At 57.8% G+C, this 7,064-nt stretch overlaps 1 protein-coding gene across 1 annotated transcript in view; it reads left to right on the top strand.

Moving 5' to 3' along the window:
- The first annotated feature begins 884 nt into the window (after positions 1-884).
- The window catches only part of BTBD10 (BTB domain containing 10), a 67,591-nt gene continuing 61,411 nt past the window's right edge, over positions 885-7,064 (top strand). Inside the window, exon 1 of the mRNA XM_088458936.1 lies at positions 885-997. The gene's annotated coding sequence lies outside the window, so the exon portion shown is untranslated. The remainder of the gene's footprint in view (positions 998-7,064) is intronic.

Raw genomic sequence — 7,064 nt, 5'->3', positions numbered from 1 at the left:
TATAGCGTTGTACACAATGGTATCGTGCTAACGACGCAAAATGGCGTCGTCTGGTTTAGAGCCCCAGTCTGTCCCTGATGGGTGACAACCCTAGCCAGAAGGTAGTGTCTAAATCGGAAGAGCATAAAACCCCTTCTGTAGCCGTCTCTGGAAGTGACGTGAGTGAGGGTGGAAGTGGAGATTTCTGCTCACACTTTACCCAAAAATAAGAAAGTTGGCGCCTTGTGGGCTCGCTTCGCTCGACACGCTGTGGGCACAGGGGTTCGCTTCGCTCGCCACATGAATATATTCCCCCCCCTATGCCCACTTGGATGGCAGGGAATGACGTTGGACACTGGCAGATGACGTCATCGTACATCTACAGAAGGGGATCTCTTTCCGTCTAAATCCCCTTCACGGAGAGAACCCTGACCTAGCCAGAACCCTCAGGAAGTGACATCACTGTCACTGGTGGGAGGGGGTCACAGAGGTCCTACCAACGTGATGACATCATTTGTATCTGCATTCGCCTTTATTCCATAGAGCAGGCCTGGCCAACCTGAGGCTTTCCAGCTGTTGTGAAACTACAAGTCCCACCATGCCCTGCCACGGTTTTGCTATTAGGAAATGTTAAAACTGTGGCAGGGCATGCTGGGACTTGTAGTTTTACAACAGCTGGAGAGCCACAGGTTGGCCAGGCCTGACATACAGTGCCTGTATGTTATACCACCACTGCCCTGACAGTATACTTACGTCATGGGCACAGAGTGACGTCATCCCCCAGCCCGCACCCACAGGTCTTTTCAAAGAACAATAAGTGTCAGCGACCGTGTGACGTCACCTCTCGCGAGAGTTTCCTGCCCCGGGTCTCGCGAGATCCCCCGCATCATACATACAGGCCAGGCCTCCGCTCTCGCGAGATCCGGTGTGAGGTGACGTACTGAGGCTCCTGATCGGGGTCTGTGTGTGACGGTTCCCGGAGGAAGCGGCCTCCATGGAGGTGTAGGGCGGACAGCAGGTGAGTCCGGAGAATCGCTCGTTACACTACAGGGCCGAGGGGGCGGGAGGCCTCCGGGGAATTGGGGAGGGAGCTGGGCATGGGGGGAGTATAACAGGAATGTGGGGGCAGGAGCTGTGTATGGGGGGGGGAGTATGACAGGAATGTGGGGGCAGGAGCTGTGTATGGGGGAGTATGACAGGAATGTGGGGGCAGGAGCTGTGTATGGGGGAGTATGACAGGAATGTGGGGGCAGGAGCTGTGTATGGGGAGAGTATGACAGGAATGTGGGGGCAGGAGCTGTGTATGGGGGAGTATGACAGGAATGTGGGGGCAGGAGCTGTGTATGGGGGAGTATGACAGGAATGTGGGGGCAGGAGCTGTGTATGGGGGAGTATAACAGGAATGTGGGGGCAGGAGCTGTGTATGGGGGAGTATAACAGGAATGTGGGGGCAGGAGCTGTGTATGGGGGGGGAGTATGACAGGAATGTGGGGGCAGGAGCTGTGTATGGGGGAGTATGACAGGAATGTAGGGGCAGGAGCTGTGTATGGAGGGGAGTATAACAGGAATGTGGGGGCAGGAGCTGTGTATGGAGGGGAGTATAACAGGAATGTGGGGGCAGGAGCTGTGTATGGGGGAGTATGACAGGAATGTGGGGGCAGGAGCTGTGTATGGGGGGGGGGAGTATGACAGGAATGTGGGGGCAGGAGCTGTGTATGGGGGAGTATGACAGGAATGTAGGGGCAGGAGCTGTGTATGGAGGGGAGTATAACAGGAATGTGGGGGCAGGAGCTGTGTATGGGGGAGTATGACAGGAATGTGGGGGCAGGAGCTGTGTATGGGGGAGTATGACAGGAATGTGGGGGCAGGAGCTGTGTATGGGGAGAGTATGACAGGAATGTGGGGGCAGGAGCTGTGTATGGGGGAGTATGACAGGAATGTGGGGGCAGGAGCTGTGTATGGGGAGAGTATGACAGGAATGTGGGGGCAGGAGCTGTGTATGGGGGAGTATAACAGGAATGTGGGGGCAGGAGCTGTGTATGGGGGAGTATAACAGGAATGTGGGGGCAGGAGCTGTGTATGGGGGGGAGTATGACAGGAATGTGGGGGCAGGAGCTGTGTATGGGGGAGTATGACAGGAATGTGGGGGCAGGAGCTGTGTATGGGGGGAGTATGACAGGAATGTGGGGGCAGGAGCTGTGTATGGGGGGGGGAGTATGACAGGAATGTGGGGGCAGGAGCTGTGTATGGAGGGGAGTATAACAGGAATGTGGGGGCAGGAGCTGTGTATGGGGGGAGTATGACAGGAATGTGGGGGCAGGAGCTGTGTATGGGGGAGTATGACAGGAATGTGGGGGCAGGAGCTGTGTATGGGGGAGTATGACAGGAATGTGGGGGCAGGAGCTGTGTATGGGGGAGTATGACAGGAATGTGGGGGCAGGAGCTGTGTATGGGGGGGGGGAGTATGACAGGAATGTGGGGGCAGGAGCTGTGTATGGGGGGGGGGAGTATGACAGGAATGTGGGGGCAGGAGCTGTGTATGGGGGAGTATGACAGGAATGTGGGGGCAGGAGCTGTGTATGGGGGGAGTATGACAGGAATGTGGGGGCAGGAGCTGTGTATGGGTGGGGAGTATGACAGGAATGTGGGGGCAGGAGCTGTGTATGGGGGGAGTATGACAGGAATGTGGGGGCAGGAGCTGTGTATGGGGGAGTATGACAGGAATGTGGGGGCAGGAGCTGTGTATGGGTGGGGAGTATGACAGGAATGTGGGGGCAGGAGCTGTGTATGGGTGGGGAGTATGACAGGAATGTGGGGGCAGGAGCTGTGTATGGGGGGGAGTATGACAGGGATGTGGGGGCAGGAGCTGTGCATGGGGGGAGTATGACAGGAATGTGGGGGCAGGAGCTGTGTATGGGGAGAGTATGACAGAAATGTGGGGGCAGGAGCTGTGTATGGGGGAGTATGACAGGAATGTGGGGGCAGGAGCTGTGTATGGGGGGAGTATAACAGGAATGTGGGGGCAGGAGCTGTGTATGGGGGGGGAGTATGACAGGAATGTGGGGGCAGGAGCTGTGTATGGGGGGAGTATAACAGGAATGTGGGGGCAGGAGCTGTGTATGGGGGGGGAGTATGACAGGAATGTGGGGGCAGGAGCTGTGTATGGGGGAGTATGACAGGAATGTGGGGGCAGGAGCTGTGTATGGGGGAGTAAGACAGGAATGTGGGGGCAGGAGCTGTGTATGGGGGGGAGTATGACAGGAATGTGGGGGCAGGAGCTGTGTATGGGGGAGTATGGCAGGAATGTGGGGGCAGGAGCTGTCTATGGGGGGGAAACAGGAATGTGGGGGCAGGAGCTGTGTATGGGGGAGTATGACAGGAATGTGGGGGCAGGAGCTGTGTATGGGGGAGTATGACAGGAATGTGGGGGCAGGAGCTGTGTATGGGGGAGTATGACAGGAATGTGGGGGCAGGAGCTGTGTATGGGTGGGGAGTATGACAGGAATGTGGGGGCAGGAGCTGTGTATGGGGGGGAGTATGACAGGGATGTGGGGGCAGGAGCTGTGCATGGGGGGAGTATGACAGGAATGTGGGGGCAGGAGCTGTGTATGGGGAGAGTATGACAGGAATGTGGGGGCAGGAGCTGTGTATGGGGGGGGAGTATGACAGGAATGTGGGGGCAGGAGCTGTGTATGGGGGGGAGTATGACAGGAATGTGGGGGCAGGAGCTGTGTATGGGGAGAGTATGACAGGAATGTGGGGGCAGGAGCTGTGTATGGGGGGGGGAGTATGACAGGAATGTGGGCGCAGGAGCTGTGTATGGGGGGAGTATGACAGGAATGTGGGGGCAGGAGCTGTGTATGGGGGAGTATGACAGGAATGTGGGGGCAGGAGCTGTGTATGGGGGAGTATAACAGGAATGTGGGGGCAGGAGCTGTGTATGGGGGGGGGAGTATGACAGGAATGTGGGGGCAGGAGCTGTGTATGGGGGGAGTATAACAGGAATGTGGGGGCAGGAGCTGTGTATGGGGGGGGGGAGTATGACAGGAATGTGGGGGCAGGAGCTGTGTATGGGGGAGTATGACAGGAATGTGGGGGCAGGAGCTGTGTATGGGGGAGTAAGACAGGAATGTGGGGGCAGGAGCTGTGTATGGGGGGGAGTATGACAGGAATGTGGGGGCAGGAGCTGTGTATGGGGGAGTATGGCAGGAATGTGGGGGCAGGAGCTGTCTATGGGGGGGAAACAGGAATGTGGGGGCAGGAGCTGTGTATGGGGGAGTATGACAGGAATGTGGGGGCAGGAGCTGTGTATGGGGGAGTATGACAGGAATGTGGGGGCAGGAGCTGTGTATGGGGGAGTATGACAGGAATGTGGGGGCAGGAGCTGTGTATGGGTGGGGAGTATGACAGGAATGTGGGGGCAGGAGCTGTGTATGGGGGGGAGTATGACAGGGATGTGGGGGCAGGAGCTGTGCATGGGGGGAGTATGACAGGAATGTGGGGGCAGGAGCTGTGTATGGGGAGAGTATGACAGGAATGTGGGGGCAGGAGCTGTGTATGGGGGGGGAGTATGACAGGAATGTGGGGGCAGGAGCTGTGTATGGGGGGAATATGACAGGAATGTGGGGGCAGGAGCTGTGTATGGGGGAGTATGACAGGAATGTGGGGGCAGGAGCTGTGTATGGGGGAGTATAACAGGAATGTGGGGGCAGGAGCTGTGTATGGGGGGGGAGTATGACAGGAATGTGGGGGCAGGAGCTGTGTATGGGGGGAGTATAACAGGAATGTGGGGGCAGGAGCTGTGTATGGGGGGGGGGAGTATGACAGGAATGTGGGGGCAGGAGCTGTGTATGGGGGAGTATGACAGGAATGTGGGGGCAGGAGCTGTGTATGGGGGAGTAAGACAGGAATGTGGGGGCAGGAGCTGTGTATGGGGGGGGAGTATGACAGGAATGTGGGGGCAGGAGCTGTGTATGGGGGAGTATGGCAGGAATGTGGGGGCAGGAGCTGTCTATGGGGGGGAAACAGGAATGTGGGGGCAGGAGCTGTGTATGGGGGGAGTATGACAGGAATGTGGGGGCAGGAGCTGTGTATGGGGGAGTATGACAGGAATGTGGGGGCAGGAGCTGTGTATGGGGGAGTATGACGGGAATGTGAGGGCAGGAGCTGTGTATGGGGGGGGAGTATGACAGGAATGTGGGGGCAGCAGCTGTGCATGGGGGGGGAGTATGACAGGAATGTGGGGGCAGCAGCTGTGTATGGGGGGAGTATGACAGGAATGTGGAGGCAGGAGCTGTGCATGGGGGGAGTATGACAGGAATGTGGGGGCAGGAGCTGTGTATGGGGGGAGTATGACAGGAATGTGGGGGCAGGAGCTGTGTATGGGGGAGTATGGCAGGAATGTGGGGGCAGGAGCTGTCTATGGGGGGGAAACAGGAATGTGGGGGCAGGAGCTGTGTATGGGGGAGTAAGACAGGAATGTGGGGGCAGGAGCTGTGTATGGGGGAGTATGACAGGAATGTGGGGGCAGGAGCTGTGTATGGGGGAGTATGGCAGGAATGTGGGGGCAGGAGCTGTGTATGGGGGAGTATGACAGGAATGTGGGGGCAGGAGCTGTGTATGGGGGAGTATGACAGGAATGTGGGGGCAGGAGCTGTGTATGGGGGAGTATGACAGGAATGTGGGGGCAGCAGCTGTGCATGGGGGGAGTATGACAGGAATGTGGGGGCAGCAGCTGTGTATGGGGGAGTATGACAGGAATGTAGGGGCAGGAGCTGTGTATGGGGGAGTATGACAGGAATGTGGGGGCAGGAGCTGTGTATGGGGGAGTATGACAGGAATGTGGGGGCAGGAGCTGTGTATGGGGAGAGTATGACAGGAATGTGGGGGCAGGAGCTGTGTATGGGGAGAGTATGACAGGAATGTGGGGGCAGGAGCTGTGTATGGGGGGGGGAGTATGACAGGAATGTGGGGGCAGGAGCTGTGTATGGGGGGGAGTATGACAGGAATGTGGGGGCAGGAGCTGTGTATGGGGGGGAGTATGACAGGGATGTGGGGGCAGGAGCTGTGCATGGGGGGAGTATGACAGGGATGTGGGGGCAGGAGCTGTGCATGGGGGGAGTATGACAGGGATGTGGGGGCAGGAGCTGTGCATGGGGGGGAGTATAACAGGGATGTGGGGGGGGGGGAGTATGACAGGGATGTGGGGGCAGGAGCTGTGTATGGGGGGGGAGTATGACAGCAATGTGGGGGCAGGAGCTGTGTATGGGGAGTATGACAGGAATGTGGGGGCAGGAGCTGTGTATGGGGAGAGTATGACAGGAATGTGGGGGCAGGAGCTGTGTATGGGGAGAGTATGACAGGAATGTGGGGGCAGCAGCTGTGTATGGGGAGAGTATGACAGGAATGTGGGGGCAGGAGCTGTGTATGGAGAGAGTATGACAGGAATGTGGGGGCAGGAGCTGTGTATGGGGGGGGGGAGTATGACAGGAATGTGGGGGCAGGAGCTGTGTATGGGGGGGAGTATGACAGGGATGTGGGGGCAGGAGCTGTGCATGGGGGGAGTATGACAGGGATGTGGGGGCAGGAGCTGTGCATGGGGGGAGTATGACAGGGATGTGGGGGCAGGAGCTGTGCATGGGGGGGAGTATAACAGGGATGTGGGGGGGGGGGGGGAGTATGACAGGGATGTGGGGGCAGGAGCTGTGTATGGAGGGGGAGTATGACAGCAATGTGGGGGCAGGAGCTGTGCATGGGGGGAGTATGACAGCAATGTGGGGGCAGGAGCTGTGTATGGGGGGGAGTATGACAGGAATGTGGAGGCAGGAGCTGTGTATGGGGGGAGTATGACAGGAATGTGGAGGCAGGAGCTGTGTATGGGGGGAGTATGACAGGAATGTGGGGACAGGGGCTATAATTGTTGGAGATGTCAGGATTGCGGTGGGTGTATGCCAGGAGCGGTGTGTGGTGGGTGAATATCAGAAATTGTAGTATGTGTGTGGAGGGTATATCAGTATCGTTGTGGGTCTGTAGTTGTGTGGTGGGTGTATTTCAGTTTCATTGTGTGCCAGGAATGGTGTGTGGTG

The sequence above is a fragment of the Taudactylus pleione genome, unplaced genomic scaffold, assembly GCF_031769625.1.
Source record: "Taudactylus pleione unplaced genomic scaffold, aTauple2 ptg000875l, whole genome shotgun sequence".
NCBI classification, from domain to species: domain Eukaryota; kingdom Metazoa; phylum Chordata; class Amphibia; order Anura; family Myobatrachidae; genus Taudactylus; species Taudactylus pleione.
Note: the sequence above shows the minus strand (reverse complement) of the source record. Positions and strands in the feature narration are given on the sequence as shown.